Raw genomic sequence first — 19578 nt, forward strand, 5'->3', positions numbered from 1 at the left:
CAGTAGCTTCCTAGGTGTGAAACTTTTCTTTTTTGTACCTTCTATTTTTATGTGAAATCTCACATAAAAGCTGTTTTATGATTCCTGGGTAATATGCTGTTCTGTTAGGGTGAGGGATCTGATGTAGTTATCTCTGGGAGTCTAAGCATTTTAAAAACATCTGTTGCACCAGCACTGGGAGAGTTTTTCCATTACTGAGTTCCAGCTTGCTGCTCATCACATTGCAGAGGAGTGAAGGCAGAGGAGCAGGCAGAAACTTTCTATTCTTTTCATCTCTCTCTCTGTCTCATTGAAATGCTAGGCAAATTTTGTAATATGTTGTAGGGTATTTTTAATATTAACAATTACAATAATATTACCAACTAAAAGCAGTGGGTTAAATAAAGGAAGAGACAATCAATTTCTTAAAGTATTTCCTGAATCAGATCTGAAAAAGATAATCTAAACCTGTTTCTGAGTTTTGAAGAAATTTGGTTGTTTTTCTCTCTCTCTCTTTTTTTTTTTTTTTTTTTTTTTTTTTATGCTTAATGATTATCTTTGAGTTTTCACAGTTGCATCGTGACTCAAGAGACAGGTTTTTCTCCTAAAGTTTCCAGCTAAAATTAACAGGTATAAATCATTCAGAATTTGTAGTCAAGAAATTTCAGACAGGCATACAAGCTTTGAGGTGCTTATCAAACTTGAACTGCATCTTTAGATTTTATCCATCATTGGTAAAAATTCCAATAGAAATTGTGATAAAACACAATTTTTAAATAGTTTCTGTGATGTAACATTTTATTTACTTACGGTTTGTGAGTATCAACGCTTCTTTGAGGGAATAAAGGTGAAGGCTTTGTTCCCAGGTGTGTGTAAGTCAAGACACTGAGCTGAGAGAGATCATCCCAGTGGATAATGGTGTCCAGGAGGAGGTGTCCTCGTTTTGGCTGGGAGAGAATTAGTTTTCTTGGTATGTGCTCATATGGTGCTGTGTATTGGATTTTTGATGAAAGTGGTGCTGATAACCCACAGATGTTTTAGTTGTTGCAGAGAAATGCTAACACAGAGCCAAGGAGTTTTCAGCTCCTCGTGCTATCCTGCCAGTGAAGAGGCTGGGGGTGCACAAGGATCTGTGAGAGGACACAGCCAGGACAGCTGCCCCAGACTGGCCAAAGGGATACTCCATACCATATGATGCCATGCTTAGCAATAAAGCTGGGGTGAAGAAGGAAGAACTGGGAACGTTTGGAGTGATGTTGTTTGTCTTCCTAATAAACCATTTTCCGTGATGATCCCTGCTTTCCTGGAAGTGGCTGAACACCTGCCTGCTGATGGGAAGAAGTGAATGAATTCCTTGTTTTGCTTTGCTTGCATGCACAGCCTTTGCTTTACCTAGTAAATTGTCTTTATCTCAACCAATGGGTTCTCACACTTTTACCTTTCAGATTCTCTTGCCCATCCCACTGAGGGGATAGGAGTAAGTGGATCTGTGGTTCTGACCTGCATGGTGTGCAGAGATAACATTATCAGTGACACGTATCGTTATGCAAGACACTCAACGCACTCCAAAGCCGTGTGAATTTTCTGTGAATCTTTCCACTGATTTCGCTCAGTTTTGGATAAGATCTGTAATGTTTATGACTATTCTTGTTCTTTTTTTTTTTTTTTCTTTTTTTTTTTCATACCAACTAATGCTGGTCTGTTGATGGTTGAAAAAGATTTGAATGAGAAAAGAGAAGCTGTGTCTTACAGAGGGTTAGCAGAGGTATGGTAGAGACAGAAAACTTCACCAGAAGTGACACACAATGATTAACAGAGGTGGAATACTTGATGACTATCACCTTGAAGAAAAAGGGACTGGGGCAGCCATATGCCTTCTAGTACATTCTAACTACAGTAAATGTAATTGTGTCTGTAGGTCAGATCTCATTTTTAATTAATTACATTGCTGAATTGCTGAATTGCGTGTTTTTAGGAAGGACAGTCTGAATTTTAGCCTTAAAATTCTAAAAGACTTCCTTCTAACTAAATAAACCAGTCACAAAGAATAGGGCACCTCTATAAATTATCCTGAAATTCCACTTATGGGAAAAAATGATCTGAAAATTACCTTGTATTACCACAGATACAAGAAGAAACAGAAATGCCAAGAGGATGCCGAAGAAGGCTACTGAATAACTGTCCCTGTCTAGTTTAACCTATTAATTCATTTACTTTCACTTTTTGTCTTTTCAGAAATAATTGCAAACAACCTCTTGACAGAAAAGTATTCATCATTCCTTTTTAATGCATGAAAGAATGTCTGGTGTTGCCACCCATTCTATGACATGGAAGGATTTTGTTTTGTTTGCTTTCTGACACATTTGGTTTATTGTGTGCAGGTTTAGAAATATATGGAATTTTGTTTATGCTTGCAGTACCTAATCTAAAATGGAGAGAGAAAAAACATTTCCTTCTAAACTCATTCTGTAAATTAAACTGCTCACAATATTCTTTGTGGGAGTAAAAAATTGCATGAATCCCCAGTGTGAAGAAGCACTGGGATTAAATACCAAACCATTCACCTTCCTGTGACTTCATATCAATGGGTTAAATGCGATAAATGGTTTATGTATTCACATCATTTTAAGCTGCTGGGTATATCTGCTGAGTGAATACATTTGCTGTTGTTTTTTCGGCTCATCAATAAATCTAGTACAAATTCGATAGTGTACCAGTTGGATTTATATTGCTGCAACAGATAGAGATTATTACTGATGCCAAGAAGACTGATTTTCTGCTGATTTGATTAGGAGAGTAGCTGTGCAAAACTACATATTCATATGTAAGAGCACTATAGTCCAGTAGCCCATAGAAAGGAATTTCACATTGGATCTCAAAAAACACAGACGAGTTATTGCTCTATCCTACTGCATCTATTAGAGAATTCATACAGATTCTTTAATTAGCCTCTTCATGTGTGCTAGGAAATGGGCTTTCCATATTAACCAGGGAAATGTCAACTGAAGGCTATAGGGGCTAGTGCTAATAAGGTTAATGAATAGCTGGCCTGAAAAGCAACAGATGGGCCTAACAGAGCGAGAGCCTTAATGGCATTTATAATGCCTAGGGTCAACCGCAGTTTATCTTCATTTTTTTCTCATTTAAAATATTCCAGAGGAATAATAAAGTAAGTTTAAATTTTTCCCTACAGGGAGATGAAATTTTATGCAGCACTGTTTATTGAATGTCAATGTGTTTGGTTATAAACAGGGGACTGCTGCACTGAGCTAAAACTGTAGTTGCGTATCTGTATTTGCATTTACAGAGACTTTTTTCCTTTAGATCATTTAAAAGAGTACTCTCTTTTTATCAACTGCTGCTGAACAGTTTTTCTTGCTGAAGATGGGCTAACACAGAAGGTCAATCTCTGGTCATATATTGTAGCTGGATACATGTCTATTATGCTAAGTTTGAATAGAAGAATTGTAAGGGTAGAGTTGGAATGACCTATGTAGTAGTCTTCCCAAAGATAACAGAATTCATACTCATTATTATGGAATATGTCATGTAATAGAATATGATAGAAATGACAAAAATATATGGTAGAATTCATGAGCATTTCCAGCTGTAGCAGAAAATGTTTCTGATCAAAATGTTTGAGTTTAATAATACTTCTGTGACCTCATTGTCTGTCATCTCAAATACATTAGTTTTGCCCTGGTAGAAATAAACTGCATAGGAGGCAATTGGTATAGTCCTCTTTGCTCTGAATACAGTCTTGCAGTCATGTTAAACTAAAGTTAATGCACACCTGTGTAGCCTAAATTTAGTATACAAGGTCTGAAGTCACATATTAGTTAAAATAGCAAAGTATAACAATGAGGGAAATTTTAAGACTTGTTCTAACAAAATTAATTACTTGAATAGTGATTGGGGGAGGGGAGGGCAGACAGAAATCTCTGCTTTCTTATTTAGCTTATAGCTCTGTAAAACTACTCATAGTAAATATATGGATCCAAAGTAGCTTTATCTATGCAACTCACTTTCATACCTTGGAAATACACAGAAAGAGCGAAGATATTTTTAAGAGGTAATGTATTTAAGTTTGAGGATTTATGATAGAGGGTAAGACTGTTCAAAGTACTCAGTCTTGAGCTGGAGTTGTGAAGTTTACCACTAAAGATGTTTTGAAATAATCCCCTTTATGCTTCTTTACTGCTTCTGTAAGTCTGTGATGAAACTCCCATTGACTTTAATGGGGGCAGAGATAGGCCAAAACTGTAGGCTTTTGAAAATCTCACTTTATATCAGTTTTTAAGATGCTATTGGATTGTTCATAATAAAGACTATTGATTAAACTATGAATTCTTGTAGTTTCCAAAGTATCTGATGAAATTCATCTCACCCAGTATTAGAGGTCTAAAAGTTAGGTGTTCAAGTTAAGGCCAGACAGTGGATTATTCAAGACAGATCTTCCTACTGAGGTCATCCAGCAAAGAGCAGAAAAGCAATTAATTATGTAAGATATAATGACAGAATTAATTCTCTTATTCATGGTAAAAAAAGGATTTCTTTTTCAATATTTCTGACATTTTGAGTTGTAGGGATCTGCTTTATAGTAGTGCCAATATAAACATACATGTGATTTGTCAAAATTTTCAGATGTCAGCTTAATTTACAAATAACTTCGGATATTTTGTTAATGAATATAATATTCTGCATACAATATAGAGTGCTTTAGTGCCAATGAACTGTAAGAGAGATTCATCTATCTCTGAATAATTTACTAATTGTTCTACCATCTCTATAAATTTGGCAAAAGAAAGAAAAATATTACTGCATAATTTATGTAATGAATTCTACAGAACTTGTCAAGCAGTGTTTAATCTGATTTGCTCACTGATAGCTATGGGCTGGAGTAAAACTTGTCCCCAAACCAGGAACATCTAATCTTTTGGTCCCACTTCATCATAGAAAGACCTATCATACCTACTTGTGATAGATCTATATTGTTTACTGGTCTGCAGATAGGACTGCCTTTGTACAGTACTTGCAAGTTTGTATAGATACGGGAGGAGTGAAATCTACCGACTTTTCCCTTGAGCACCATAGAACTTCTGTACTTCATTAAACAGGTGATTTTCTTTTGTGCTTTCCACTGTACAGTGACACTGGGGCATGTAATAGAAAGTTGCCACTTGGCTTCTATAAAGTAGCACTGAACATTCCCTGATGTATTTTAAGAAGAATCTTTTTTGTTGTTGTTGAAGTGTATGGGTGACATCTTACTTCTCAGTAATTGAGTCTTATAGTTGGAGTACTGCCTGTCCTGTGAATCACCTGCTACTTTCATTTAAATCATGTTAATTTTACACAGTTTTTTTTTTCTTTTTTTTTTTTTTTTTTTTTTCTCCAATATAAGGAAAAGGAAACTAAAACTTATATGTTAAACTGAAAGTCAAGTATGATGGGTGTGCCTCTTACTTCTAAAATCCCGATTGCATTCCACCTTAGTTTTCTGAGTTTTATGGTAAGATAACTTTTCATTTATTCTATCTGCTGACTTAAGCTCCACAGGGCAAGAAAAGAGTTTTTTTTGTTTGTTTGTTTTGTTTTGTTTTGTTTTGTTTTGTTTTGTTTTGTTTTTTTTTTCTCCTAATTGGAATCCTTCAGATATTAGGTTTAAATATATTTTTGCCTAACGAGCTCTTTATTCATTATTTTAAATGACACAGAATTTACTTTGTAATATTCATAGACTGTAAATTTCAGAGAGGATTTCAAATGTTTAACTCCAGAGAATCACTTGGCAATCACATGAAAAGAGACGATAAGCCACTTACTGAAAAATAATTTAACTGATGTTCTCTAATAAATAGATGTAACATTTTTTTTAAAAGCAAAGCTAATCTTACCTCTTTTTTTTTTTTTTCCCCTGCTTGATAGAGGAGACAACAATATCTTTTTCACTGTCTTGGGTGTAAATTGTATGGTACATTTATGAGTAGCTTGAACTCTGCCTGCATCAATTTAATATATGAGTGATCACTGCTCGTTTGTATACTTTCTATTGTTCAAATCTTGCTAGTGTTTAGCATTAGAGAATTACTTATGTTTGTGTTGCATTATAATTCTACTGAATATGCTCTATAATTCTACTGAAATTGGGTAGATGGCACTGTTGGATTGCTGATAAACCATCTTGAGACTGAATCCTACATTGCTAGTTTTCAGAAGGATATTATTACTTGCTTTAGAACTGTTGCTTTAGAGAGCTTGGTAGAAACACACTTATTTTAGCCTGTATTTTTTCAGCAGTGGGAGTCAAAGTACCAGTCTGGTTGTTGGGCTGTATTTCTCTCCCTTCTATTTGCTTCTGATGGTTGCATTAAGACTTACTGGGGATATACCAAGGTATAGGTGTCCCTTACTTCACATTAAAGTCTTTTTGTTTAAAGCAGATAGGAGAGAGAATTCTGATTCTTTCTTCCTTTATCATAAGCTAGAGCATTCCATGTTGTGTTACATGCACCTTTTATATTACATTTATCCCTTTCTTTGAGGTCTTAAGAATTATGACAACCTCCTGTGAAATTGCCTGTATTTACAGATGAATTGACTGTGATCATCTGAACCAAATTAAAGGCTAACTTGTCCAGCTTGTGCTGTAGTTTAAGACCAGACAAATCCAAAAGAGCTGTTGGAACTAGTCCAGGTAGGTCCATTAGATTTTTAATGCAACTTTTTCAGGAATATTAAAATGAGAATTTTCTTGATATATTATCTAACATATGACTTGGAATATAACCAAACAAATGATGCCAAACAATGAGCAACAGTGAGATGACTCATTTATCCTTGAATATATTACAATGTTGCTGAGTAAAAAAGTACATTAAAGAGTTATTTTTATGCACAAGTGGTATTCTGTTATAGAAAAATCTGCATACCAGTTGTGAATTCTTGATTGTTACAGCAAAAAACAAAGCTAGACAGAGACTTGTTGAACATCTGTTTTGTAATATTAATTTCATCTGTGCCATGTCATTTATTCCCATTCTTCTCAGCATTTCAATGAATTAGCACCACAGTAGAAGACTTCTGTAAGTAGCTATAAGTATAGTATTATAAAATATTTTCTAATTTTTTTCCTCTTATATAATTGACTATAATTGTGCAATTTCTGTGATTTCAAATCATAATTACTGCTCCTAAAATTACCAAATGCACTCATTCCCCTTAGAAGAGCTAAGCAACAGTTTGGAGGAGGTAATGGGACTTCAAAAGGCCAAGTTGCTGCTATAGGTGTATAGTTTGAAATGTATCAGCCACCACTAGAGTTCTCCATTATGATAATGGGTGAACAACCTGGCATTGATTATTATTAGTGACTGTCTTCTTTCAGGATTGTTTTATTTGGGAAAGGTAGGAATAGATCTTCCCTATTGTGAGGAAAAAGTGGAGAGAACAACACAAAGTGGGAACATTCCCTGCAAATTTTCTCATGGGAAACTTTTATCCATTTTGTTCCTTCAAAAAGCAAAAGGTCTGTTCTGGTGGAGACTTTACATTACAGGGACTGTCTCCAAGAGCTCTGAAAGTTGTCAGGAGGCCAGGGCATCCCTGTGATCCTCTGCCTTCTCTTTTCTCTGTCTACTAAGCATCTTTTACTGTCTGTCAGAAGATTTTCAGAAGTACTGTTCTTGCTTGGTGATGGCAGCTGGATCCAAGATCCTGAGTTTCAATTATATTTAAAAAGAGATTAAAATGTAAATGGGAAGAAAGCACTATTATTTTCAAGTAAGATAGGTAATGAGATGCAAGAAGACTTGCTATGCCTGAAGGCTACCTCCTGGCCTGCCCATTTGGTTTTTGATCCCATGCACATTCTTGTGTATTTACCGTTCTCTGCATGGTAGCTGGAGAATTAAGACAGATACCATCTTCTCTTGCCACGGCTTTTCTATTTCTGGTCTGTACATCCTGTTATATAGTGTTCTTGTGGTAATGAATTAAGTCTTGGTTATTTTAATAGACATTAGAAATTAAAAAAGATGCTAGTCGAGTTCGGGAATAAATCATCAGGACTGCACATGCTCAGTGCAGAGTAAAATTTATTCGCATTGAGTCAAGTCACATAGGGAAGTAAATTTTTCTTCAGCTAAAAGTATGTGTACAAAAATAAAACATACCTATTATTCAGGTCTTATGAGGCTTTGTAATTTCATGTCTGCACAAAGTCGGTAGGCTTTTGCAAGAATACAAATGGACTGCACCTAATTCAACAACTCTGTTCCAAGAGAACAATACTCTAAAGGTATCATATGATATAACAAAAATCAGATTATATTGGAAGGTTTGAATCTTTGATGAAATGAAAAAACAATTTTGCTGATGACTTTTGCCTCTTTTGTTTCAGGACACATTTTTCACTTGAAAATTAGTGTCTAGTGGAATAAAACTATTATTATTAGGGGAATGAACACTGCATATGGTATAATACCTCAATATAACTTCTTATTAGATCAGATTAATTCTAAATTAATTGTGCTAAAAACAAAACAAAAAGTATTGGTTGTTAGTTTGGTTGTTTGAACATTTTATAACTTTAAAAAGTATACAAGATTTATGATTAAGAAATGCTGTCTCTGCTTCAAGTTTGTAATTAAAATAATTGCAGAATATGGACCTTTGTAGACAAAGATTTTAACCTCTACAAGCATATATAATAGATGCTTCTCACCTAAACATGTTCTAGATGACCAGTTGTGCAACATACTGAAGTCTCAACTGCTTCCATAACTAGATGCTTAATGTTCAGGGAAAAAAAAAAAAAAAAAAGTACTTGTAGACATTTTAAAAAAATCTGCTCATTTAGGTGAAATAAAACAGGTTCTAGGAGTAATTGGGGACTACTTCACTGCCTGTAAGAATTCATCAAGGCAGTCTTTTTGCCTAATGATCCAGCCGTGGTTATAAATTACTGGACCATTGTAGATTCAACTAGGTTTTGTTTCAGCAAAAGAGAAAAAGAAAAGGTGCCTTAGAAAGAAAAATAATTACCTGGTATTTTAAATAAGGTTTAAAATATTTTAATAACTTTTAAAAATGTGAATTGTAATTACTTTCCATTGATATCTCTGCTTATTATCTTAGAAACACTTGATCATTTCCCTGAAAGCAGATGAGCCTGAGATGTCTCTGTCTTACATTTCTAAAGACGGAGCTTTCCAGTAGCTCATGTCAGATATTCGGATGATTTCCAGGAGACTGTGAAAAATGTTTCAGTGTAAAATATTCTGTTTAGGACTTTACTGAAGTAGTAGTGAAAATTTTTGTTTAAATGAGTGAAACAAAATAAAGAACTTAATACTGAAATCCTACTACATGTCTACAATGACTACAATGTCTCCATCCTGTTGCATGTTGAATTTAGTGAAAAAAGCAACTTCTGTCATAAATGAGGATTGAGATTTGAAAAGCCGGTGAAGTCTGATAGTGGCAGGAAAATCTTTGCTATGTTCAGGACAGATAAAACTATAAAGTACCTCAGTGAGAAACACAGTGGAACTATTAGAGCCACAAATTAGAAATAAGTACAAATAAACATATTTCCATGTTATAAAAGTACTATAAACATAGTCCCTTTATAGAATCATAGAATCATTAAGGTTGGGAAAGACCTCCAAGATCATCTGGTCCAGCCATCACCCTACTGCCAGTGTCATCCACTAAAACCACGTCCCTAATCACCACATCCAGCCATTCCTTGAACACCTCCAGGGACAGTGACACCACCACCTCCCTGGGCAACCCTTTCCAATGCCTGACTACTCTTTCTGAGAAGAAATGTCTCCTAATTTCTAACCTAAACCTCCCGTGGCGCAACTTGAGGCCATTCCCTCTCATCCTATCACTGGTTATGTGTGAGAAGAGGCTGACCCCAGCTCCCCACACCTTCCTTCCAGGTAGTTGTAGAGAACACTAAGGTCTTCCCTGAGCCTCTAGACTAAACAACCTCAGTTCCCTCAGCCGCTCCTCATAAGACTTGTGCTCCAGGCCCTTCACCAGCTCCGTAACCCTTCTCTGGACATGCTCCAGGGCCTCGATGTCCTTCTTGTAGTGAGGGGCCGAAAACTGAACACAGTACTCGAGGTGTGGCCTCACCAGAGCAGAATACAAAGGGACGATCACCTCCCTGGTCCTGCTGGCTACACTATTCCTGATACAAGCCAGGATGCCATTGGCCTTCTTGGCCACCTGGGCACACTACCGGCTCATGTTCGGGTTAGCATCAATCAGCACCAATTTTTTTTCAATCAGTACATTTTTTTTTTTAAGATGGCAAGACATTTGAATGAGAAGTTCCATATATCTAAAAAGCATCTTTGCTGATTATTTATTTAGGAATCAAAAACAGAAATAAGTTACCAGTTTCAAATTGTGTTCTGATAAATTATCAACAAACATTATACAGTAACATGTTAATGCCTCATATATTTTTCTCATAAGAATTCACACAAATTATATGAAGATACTTTTAAAATTACTTTGATCATTAATCCATCTCGAATTATTAATTAATCTTAGTTTACTAAGTGAATGAAAATCATCTGTGGAAGTAATACATGTCTTTGCAAAGGTTGAAGTTGGGAATGAGATCATCAGTTACTCAATCTAAATTGAATCACACACAAAATCAAACTCACATCTATAAGTTTTAAAGAGTCCTTTCACATTGAAGGTCCATTTCTATTTCTTTTAGAAACAAAACATGCATTTCAATGTCAGTCAGGAACAAAACCCAATCTATGTTTGAGTATCTGCAGAAACCTAGAGAGAAATGTCTTTCCATGGTGAATGCCCCTTATGAGCACCTTCCTGGGTGCAGGTGCATATTCCATGATTCTACTGCTTTTATATCCTGCTGACCCACATATGAAGGCAGCATATAGGCTGGAAGTGTGGGTTGATAGGCTCGAACAGCTCCTTCTATCTGGGTATCCTCCCTACCAGCATGACAGGGCAGTAAGAATAGCATACTTGTGCTGTCATCTTGACACAGCTTTAGAGAGCATGTGGTGGAACAGGCTAATATCTTATTAACTGAACCATTCTTGCTGTGTTTCCTGCAGCAAAAGTGGTAGAGGCCTGTTCTGCTGGCTTGCATCTCAGACCTTGTGGCAAGAAGAAGTGGAGTCAGAATGGTGTTTACAGCTGAAAAATAAAAATTTACCTTTCAACTGATAGGCTGAAAGGAAAGAACAGGGAGTTTGTGAAAGCTAAGAGGAAGGTGGGAATCAAAATGCATGGGAGGAGGAGCAGAAAATTCTGTTTTTCTTCCACTTGAGCAGTTATTCATTTATTCTTATCAGAGTATGTTTTCACTTTAAAAAACAAATTGTTATCACCTTGCAGCCTACTCTGTGTTTCCTATCACTGTGTGAAATGTCCAGGCAGATTCAGATCTTGTGATTGAAAATGTAAGTCTCTATTTTAATAGCTGTAGTACTTGGCTTTGTTGGATATTTGTTGCTACTGACAAAAAAAAAAAAAAAAGAAAAAGAAAAAGAAAAGAAAGACTGAAATTGCAGCTTGCAGCTTTCTGCCTGTTTCAGAACAGCGCTGCATGTCTAGAGAGATCTCCCTAGTTTCTTGTAGGCTGCTTTTATTATTATTTCTTCCTTGTAATGGCCATAAATAATCTGTAGCCAGAAAATGTAACACAATAATCAGATATCATGTATATATAATCCTACTATTTTTAATTTTAAGGTTTTGTCATTGATTAATTTAATAGCACATATTATGGCTTCAGCTGAAACCAACAGAAGCTGTAACAGCTATAACCCTACGGTTACCCAAGCAATATGCTCTCAGCCATTTGCTCCTGCAGATCCTGTAAATCACACACATGAACAATGTAACCTTTAATATTAGAAAGAAGCTGTTATAGGGATGAATGATTATCATTAACAATGTTTAGCTGGATGTTCAGTCTAACCTTGCTACCCGTGTACTACCCGTTTATTACAGCAGAGTTATTTAGATGTTGATTAGAAGATTTCTGTTTATAATATAATTGTTTGAAGCAATAGAAAGAGGTACTAGCAAGTTGTATATTAATATCTTTTTAAAGGGATAGGCTTTGTGGAAATATTTCTCCTTTTCTGCATTGGTTCACTGTGATATGGTAAGTCATTTTATATTAAGAAAAAAAGAGGTTATGAATAGTTAATAATTCTGCCCACAGTCTAGGTCTAATAAAACCACTTGGTCATTAGAAGTAGGATTTCTAAATAATTCTTAGAAAAAAAAGATGCCATAAAAAAACATAAATAGCCTTCTGAATGGGTGATTTATTTTTTTTCCTGTGAAAAAAGAAAGGAAAATATAATAGAGAAAAACATGTTGCAAGATTTTTTTTTTTCTCATTGAAAACGCCAGTCATCTCATCATAATTAACCTCACAGCATATCTTTTCAATAAATGATGTTTCAATTTGGAATGCACAAAGAAAATCTATTGCATAATGTCTTATCTCAGAATTCAAAATTTAGAAGAATATATTAGCTGAACCCTCACGCTTCAAACCCCATTACCATTTCCTTTTTAAGGTACTTACAACTTTTTTTTAAAAACAAACAAAACAAACAAAAAAACCAAACAAAAACTATTGTGTAATGTGTTCCAAAAAAAGAAATGCATACATAATTGAACTGCTTACATACATTTGCTTAATTTCTCATTAAGCTTTTTTTTTTTTCCTTTTTTTTTTTTTCTTTTATAATCCTATTGAAACCCACAGAATACTTTATAAGAGAAAATGGCTCTGCAACAGTTGAAGCCCCTGTCATCAATTTATAAGTCAGCTGATCCTTGTTTTATAGTAAACTATTCTTTCCTTTCCAAAGCTTTGCACACCCACATTTTATTTTGGTGTTACTAGTGATGTTATTGGATAGCAAATAATTACTGTGGCCTGTGTAAAACCTGAGTCAGTCGTTTTTCATAGGAAGGCCAATAGATGTCTTCTCTTTTCTGCATCCATAAATAAAAGCCATGATTTCCCCTTGAACACACACACTTATTTTATGGTCCATCTCCTAAAAGAATACAAAATAAATTTGAAGTTTTAAGGAATTACTTAAAAACTGAATTTGGGAAAGTATGAGAATTGGGAGGGTTTTGGCATAAAGTGAATAGCCAAGTCTGGTAAAAATGAAAGAGCTAATGCTAGTATTGGAGATACTTTGGTCTGAAAGAGAATGAAGAATGTGGTTGTAGGCTGAAGGGCCTGTGTTAGATAAAGTTGACCAGAGCTCAAGTTGGTCAGGAAGCATTGAATACGGGCACTTCTAACCTGAACCTGTTGTGTGGCAAAGATAGAAACTTACATGAAAATCTTTTCACCACTGTGAGGGAATGTCATTCTTCCCTCACTCTTCAACATCCCAACACATGAACATTGCTATGCTCCTAGCCTTGCATCATTTCTTCTTTTAGAATAAATTAACACCTTTGATTAGAATGTCATAACAGTTTTGCAATAGGAAAAAAGCAAAAAAAGAATCCCCAAATGATACACTAGACTTTTTCAGTAAAATTTATACTTTTCCTGAGAAAAAATATAAACCTCCTAAAGGGAAACATGTTCAAATGAAAAGTCTGACTTCCATATTTTTGAAAACTGCTAAAGTAAAGGTGATGAAAAGAGGATGTAATACCTGTCAGGAGACTGAACTACACTAAAAACTGGCATGTATAAAATAGCAACAGACATTGAAAGAGTTACGGAAAAGCTGATGGATACACGATGCAAGCAATTTACTGATTATCCTGGAAAGATAAGAAAACACCTGCTGCTTGTTAAAGTCCACTATGTATCAGCATTAGAGAAAAATTATTAAAAAAGACTCTTCTCCATCTGCCTGTGTTTCTTTTGTTTTATGATGTCCATCCCAATCATTTTCACATAAGAATCTCATAGCACCAGGCAATTTGATACATACATTTTTGCATACAGAATGATATAAATAAAGATTACTTAAATTTGCTATTCTGAGAAAAGGAGATTTTTAGAATTCTCTTTTGATTAAGCTCCTCAGTATGGAACCATTTTAACTCCCCCATCTTCCTCTTTCAGAGGTAGCATGCTACTTTTTGCATAACTAGAATTAAGGATGTGCCTATGGATTTTTCTCTTATATGGGAAATTAGAAAAGAAAAAGTAAAGACATTAAGGAAAGTTGCAGACCATATTTCAATACCCACAGTTATCTGGAGTCAGGCTTATCTCCACAAATCTCAGTGCTGATGAAAACTCTTTTAGAACATAGGTTTGTATCTCATGGGTGAATAAGGATATTGGCACCTAGTAAGTGTTCAAAAAGTGAATATTTCACTGTTCTATGCTGAAATCAGAAAAATATAGTCAAAAAAGGATAAACATACTTACAGGAGTACACACTGCAAATGTTTTTTTTTGATCTTCGATACCATTATCTCTGTATAAGTGTCCTTTTTTAGGAACCTGTCTAGTCTAACTCCTTGATTTTATAGTCTGATTTCATATTCCTTTTTGTTTAACTTGCTTGATAATATGTGTGAATCAGGCAGTCACACATTCTAATTGACACACAAGTGTCACACAAGTCTAATTGAGCCTCCTGAATGTTATCCAGATAAAGGCTCAGGGCTTTAGGGGCAGTGGGCTGTATTCTGACCTGTTTGGGGAAGATGGCATTTTGTGATAGCATGTGTCAGTCATTTGTGATTCTTCCTCTGAAAGCCATGTTTGTGAACTAGCTGTCACATTCAAAGTGGAACCCCAGTTATTATTCAAGAGAATCATGGTCTGTGTAGTTGCATTAAATTCTGTTGGATTTTTTTGCCTCAGTCTTCATCAGTGATTGCCCTAACCATACCTCCCAAGTCACAAAATCTCAAGGCAGGAACTGGAGGAATGAAGCCTCACCCACCATAAAAAAACACCAATCTACTATTTAAAGCTTTTCAATCTAATTCTGTTGACTGCAATCAACAGGGCTTCTGCCATCCATTGATTAATATGGAAACAGTATTAAGTCTGTGATGTATTTTCAATGTGTTCAAATTAGAAGTGACACAATGCCACATTTTAATTTTATCTTTGTGTTTGCTTTTCTGAGTAGTAATAGCAACAGTTAGTGGAAAATATTGTGGAAAAGCACAACTGTTCAAAGGTGGGCAAATAAACAGGATTTGAAATGCAAGAATTGTTATCATCAATGAACAAATTCTCCATCAGTGTTATCTGACTACCTCTAAATCTGGCTAATAGTTTCAAAAAAGAACTCTTCAAATAAACTATCTTAATTTACAGGTGAATTATTTGCTGCCATTTTGGAAATAATAGATATTCACTACTTTGCACAACTTAAATGATCACCTAATAGAGATATCATGAGTGTAGAGGCTTTCTTCAGCATTCTTTTGGACATATTGAGAAATTACACAAAGTACTAGTTTTATTTCCTGTAATTTTCCACAATGCTGGTGCAGTGTTCCTCTGTTTAGACATTTTTGGCAATTCAAAAGTGCACTTGTCCTCATGGGCACGCATTTCTCTCTTCTTGTTTCCCTATGAGGTTATTGGATGTAATGGTTAAATCTAAGAATGGGAGTCATCCATTCTAAGATGGGGAGTAACCCTAAAAAGACATTGTCTTACATGCAACATTATCCACATTTTCTTATTCATAGTAGAAAGCAGAATAATGAGAATAACAGAATCTTTAACTATAGTTGTTATAAAAATCTTTAGCAGGGGAAGGTAGAGAGCAGTTCTAAACTACACAGGGTTCAAGTGCATTGGAAGTGTGCAATATAATTTTTTATCAATCTGGAAAAGCTATCTTTACAAATTAAAGGTGAGGGATACAACACTTACCTAGAGTAGGTATCTGAAATACAATTTTTATTTTTTATTTTTCTTAAGTAATGGTCTTCTGTAGTATTATAGTGTGTTAAAAATTATTTGATTGATTTTACATCTTTTACATCTGTGAAACTCAGTAAGTTCCATTAAAGATTTTGGGTGTACTTTATACCTCTGTTGATGGGCAGTGTAATCCTTATTAGAGCAACATGTAATAATGCCCTAAATGGTTTAAATTAAACCACTTAAGTGATGTACTTTTTGATGTCTGTGCTGAATATGAAAGTTAAGGAAATATTTTCATTTCCTTCTTTCTTGTTTAGCATATTGGTTCAACTCTTACTGTATAATAGGAACAAATATTTTATGATAAACCAGAAGTAAATGTCTGATAATGTGTTTCTGTCACGTAATCCTTTTCTAGCAAGCTGTAGTTTTCTATAAGATTAAGGAGGATTCATGTATCTCTGCTCCCTTATCTGCTAATTCACTAGTATTGGTCAGAGAAGAAACATTATTTTATCTTTTCTATCACATTATTCATTGTTAAACAGTGATATGTTTTGTAAGCCATGGATGGTATTTGAATCAGAGTGGAAAGCATATATTTTATTTCCATATAAGGCAAGGCCCTGGGAGATCTTATTCTACATAAAGGGTATCTGGTGAAATAAAGTCTCCCTAGTAATTAAATGCCAATGCCTATATGTTTAAAATTAAGCCTATACCTCATATCAGTGCTCTGCTTAATCTATCTATTAAACTGTGTTTTTTTTTTGAACATGGCCAAACAAATGTGTTTATCTTTGCTTCAACTCCACATCTGTAACAAGAAAACATCTTCTTTCCTCACAGAAATGCTCTTCAGTTACCTATAATTTATAGTTAACTAATGAAGTATATGAAGTATACTGATGTCACAATGTTTTTTATGTGTTTTTAGTGTGTGACTTGGTTTGCATTGAGGTTGTAGTAGTCATGTTGTGACTCTCAGAACAAATACTTGGCAGGTGGGATCTGGTCTACCTAAATCCTGCCAAAGTTTGATCATAAGCAACTATAAATGCTTTAAGTCTCGGCAGCTCTCCAATCTACTTGTCTGACTCAGTGGGATCAAACTCACTAGATATTAATCATTTGCTCCAGAGTGTTTCTTCTAGGCATATGACTGTTTTCTTGACTGTTTCTCTTTTACCATGAGCTCTGTTGCCAAGCAAGTTTAGGAGAACTCATCTCACCACACCTATTACAAAGGGGTACTGTGTAGCCCTAAGTGTAAATTACAGAGCAGAAAAAGAACAGATAAACAGATTGTTTACTTTAGCCTCATGGTTAGGACACTGAAGAAGAATTAGTCCATGTATGGGTGGTTGATGCACCAAAAACTGAACTGATGGAAAAAAAAAGACACAGTGGTCACAGCTGTTGATCCTTACATTTGAAACATGAGGGATTTTCAACTTCAGAGAATGCAGTCTATAACTGATGAATGATGGCATTGTTGCTTTGTATTTTTTTAGTGCTGAAAAATCTTTTGAAAGTTGCTCTGGATTACTGTAAAATAAAATATCACTGGGAATGTAGTCTCTTAAAAATTAAGTTGCTGCGTGTCTTAGGACTTTTTTTTTTTTTGAGTAGAGTAATTTCTTTATCAATATACAACATCTTTGAAAAGCTAAATCAAATGTAATATCCCATTGGTAGTAAGCTTCAATGTACTTAAAATTTCAGCTTCAGTTACTATTGAATATTTCCTTACCTAGCTACACTTTTTTTTTTTTTTTTTTTTTTTTTTTCCAGAGAAGCACCTTCCTTACAGTCCCAGAATTGCAGAATGGTCGAGACTGGCAGGGACCTGTGGAGCCCGTCTGGTCCAACACCCTGCTCAAGCAGGGCCACCCAGAGCAGGTTTTTCACCCAGGCAGCTTCTGAAGATCTTCAGGGAGGGAAACGTGACAACCTCTCTGAGACTCACTATTCATGAGTCTATTTTTACTGAATTCAGTTTTTCTGTGAACTAGCTAGGGATCCACGCTGTTACATGAATTTAAATGCAGTTAAAGAAGATCTCAGGAAGAAATCCAGTTGCAGTGAACGTCTGGCATCCTTGCAATCCACAGAACTCCTCTGTGCTCACTTGAGCTCAGGAATGGAGGACACTGCCCAGATGAGAGAAATAAAAGCAGCAATGACATTTTATGCCACTTTGAGGTATGCAAGTGTTCTACTTAGAGAACTCTATATGCTCTATATGTGTTTGCCCAAAATGCAGAAGTTGAAGGAAAAGAATATAGGATACTAGCTTCCTTGAGGTAGTAAGAGTATATCTACATCCGGTGATGGATGCTAGCTAACATTAGTGCCATACAGTGGTCATTCTTTCAGCATGTCATACTTTCCTGGATGCTAAGAACACTGACTGATGGGGAACCCGTTATCTTTGTGCTACAGATGCACTGTCAAAGACATGAATATCTTTGTATATGCCTAGGAAATGTACTACTAGCATTATGCACATATAAGCTAACTAGTATAAATAAACTAATGAAAACTCTCAATACATGCCTCTCCTTCTAGAGTTTTGTTTCAACAGATGGCTACAGTGACCTTCAGAATATACGTTTTAAGTAATAGAGTAGTGGTAGACTGCCTGAGATGCTGTATCACAGGGAAAAAAAAAAAAAAAAAAAAAAAAAAAAAGGAAGAAAAACATTTTGTGTGAGTACATAATGTACTTCTGATAATTCTCCAAGTATGTGTGTATCAGTGAGTCCATGTAATTCAACTTCTGCCTTCATCCAGGCTAATTTAACACATGCCTGTAGCTCTCCTTGTAGGACATGAAGGTGTTGCAAAAAATCCTTCTTCTTGCTGTACTTCTTGGTTGGGGGGAGATTGCAAAAAAAACACCAAAAACAAAAACAAACAAACAAACAAAAAAAGCAAACAAGTTTTGTTCTGGTGTAATGGAAGATCTATCTTTTCTTTTGTAAACTCTCTATCAGATCAAGTGTGTAACAACAGAGAGATTATGGAGTTTCTTTTCTAACATTGAATGCTCCATATAGTTGGAGCATTCAAAAAAAAAAAAAAAAAGGATTTAAGCACACAAGAACTGCCAGTGAAGTCAGAGAGTTTATCTATACAGCTGCAACTGCATCTAGTGAAACATTTAAACTATGTAGCGCTTAAGCTGCAATCCAGTGGTAAATTGAAGATGTGTAGTCAGAATTTGAATACAGCAGCCTTGCAAATTTGAAACAGGCACTTACAAAACTCTTATTTCCACAATTAACAATGTATACTAGGATAATTTTAACACAGTCTAGTGACAGGCAGTACCTGAAATAAGCATTATTACCCTATCTGGTGAGAAGCAAGACACCACTGTTTTGTGGAGGCACAATATGTCCCTGGGCAATGCTGCTGTGAAGTCTCCAACCAGTAGGTATTAAGATGTATTAGTTTTCATATTATCAGGATATTGCTTAATTAGCCAGTTCAAATTTCTATTGGTAATTTCTATTGAGCTGGATTTGTTTGTTCTGTAAAAGACAAATCCAAAGCTAGCCTACTGCACTGAATCTGCTGGACACTTGTCGTGGTTCCGCTCGAGTGGGCAGCTGAGCTCCACCACAGCCGCTCTCTCACTCCCCCTCCTCAAAGAGGAATGGGGAGAAAATATGTGAAAAGGGGCT

General features: G+C 35.4%; 1 long non-coding RNA gene across 1 annotated transcript in view; it reads left to right on the plus strand.

Moving 5' to 3' along the window:
- LOC311440012 overlaps positions 1–18440 on the plus strand; it is a 34369-nt gene extending 15929 nt beyond the window's left edge. Inside the window, exon 3 of the long non-coding RNA XR_014695152.1 lies at positions 17681–18440. This is a non-coding gene — a long non-coding RNA (uncharacterized lncRNA). The remainder of the gene's footprint in view (positions 1–17680) is intronic.
- The last annotated feature ends 1138 nt before the right edge of the window (positions 18441–19578 follow it).

Source organism: Aythya ferina (assembly GCF_964211825.1).
Source record: "Aythya ferina genome assembly, chromosome: 1".
Lineage (NCBI taxonomy): Eukaryota > Metazoa > Chordata > Aves > Anseriformes > Anatidae > Aythya > Aythya ferina.